General features: G+C 42.3%; 1 long non-coding RNA gene across 1 annotated transcript in view; it reads right to left on the minus strand.

Annotated features, from left to right (window-relative positions):
- Positions 1-828: 828 nt before the first annotated feature.
- LOC116068972 overlaps positions 829-1,720 on the minus strand; it is a 2,431-nt gene continuing 1,539 nt past the window's right edge. Inside the window, exon 2 of the long non-coding RNA XR_004109778.1 lies at positions 829-1,016. This is a non-coding gene — a long non-coding RNA (uncharacterized LOC116068972). The remainder of the gene's footprint in view (positions 1,017-1,720) is intronic.

The following is a 1,720-nucleotide window of genomic DNA, read 5'->3' on the forward strand; positions in this document are numbered from 1 at the left end:
TTTTTAGGCAAATCTATGGAACCAGAAAAAACATCCTGAGTGAGGTAATCCAGACCCAAAAAAATATGGTATGTATTGGCTAATACGTAGGTATTAAAGTAAGTAAATGATAACCAAGCTACAAAACAGAGACCCAGAGAGATTAGGTAAAGAGGAGGGGTTTAGGTGTGGATGCATAGATTCCCCTTGGAAATGAAAACAATAGATTTTAGGAGCGGACAAGGCAGGAAAAAGGGAGGGATCAGATAGGGGAAGATAGGATAAGGGGAAGGAGTACAGGGAGAAATGGCTGTAATCGGCAGACCTAACTCTTCCAGGAATCTGTGAGGGTGATCCTAACGAAGACTCCTAGAAATGGGAGATGCATAGACTCAACCGGCCATCTATTATAGCCAGGCAAGGCTTACTTACAGTGGAGGGACTAGGTTACATTTAATTGAGTTGTTGGTCCCATGAAAATTCTCAAACAACCCAGACTGATGCTAAGACAAAGGGTTGCTTTCCACAAACTGGTAGTGGGGTTCCACTGCCAAGGACAACACCCACACCACTCACTGAAGGTGGAGAAGTCGAGCTGGTCCCTACATGGAGCCTCTGCCCCTTTATTGTAGCTCTTTGGTGTGGGAAGGTATTCTGTAGGCTTCTGAAAAGAGAAATGTAGATACGAATCCAGCCACAAGACCTTTGACCTACACTCTGTCCTGTCTACAATACATGCTAAGGCAATAATGCCACAAAACTTGTGGGAATACTCAAACAATGTCAAATTTGACTTAAGGCCCACCCAACACTGATTGAGTAACCAAGAACCAGAGAACCAAATACAACTGGTCCAAAAAATTTTCAATTGAATCCTCATGATAATTCTGCTATACTCATAAATCAGTGCCGTATCCATTCATTATCAGAGAGACTTCTTCTGGCAGCCAATGAGATGCAGAGACACACAGCCAGACATTGTGGAGAGACAAACCGGAGGTCGCCATCAGGTCCCTCCATTCAGAGCTCAAGGACTCCTGTGGAAGAAGCAGAAAGATTGTAAGAGTCAGAGGGGATAAAGGATACCAGGAGAAGATGGCCCGCTGAATCAACTGAGCTAGGAACAGAGCCTACATAGATCTATACCAGGTCCTCTGGATATATATTCTAGCTATTAACTTAGTGTTTTTATGGGGCCCCTGACAATGAGAGCAAGTGCGTCTGTGACACTTTGCCTGCTCTTGAGACTCTTTTTCCTCCTGTTGGGTTGCTGTGTTCAATTTTGATATGAAAGGTTTTTTGGTTTTTTTGTTTGTTTGTTTGTTTGTTGCTTCATCTTATTATTTTTTATCTTGTCATGTTTGGCTGTTATCTCTTAGGATCCTATTCTTTTCTAACGAGAAACAAAAGGGGAATGGATCTGGATGAGAGACCAGGTAGGGAGGAACTGGGTGTAGCAGAAGAAGGGGGAATTATAATTAGAATAGATTATGGGAGAAAAGAACCTATTTCTAATTTTAAAAAATGAACAGAAAGAAATATCATACAGGCAAACCATATATGGATTATTGTTACTGCTTTGATTATGAGAAAGGCTGTCACCAGAACTGTCAATGTAGCCCAGGCTGGTCTCAAACTGACAATCTTCCTGCCTCAGAACTATGGCAGGTTATCTTTAAAATGCTCTCTCCCTCTCTCTCTCTCTCTCTCTCTCTCTCTCTCTCTCTCTCTCTCTCTCTCT

Source organism: Mastomys coucha, unplaced genomic scaffold, assembly GCF_008632895.1.
Source record: "Mastomys coucha isolate ucsf_1 unplaced genomic scaffold, UCSF_Mcou_1 pScaffold22, whole genome shotgun sequence".
Classification (NCBI taxonomy): Eukaryota; Metazoa; Chordata; class Mammalia; order Rodentia; family Muridae; genus Mastomys; species Mastomys coucha.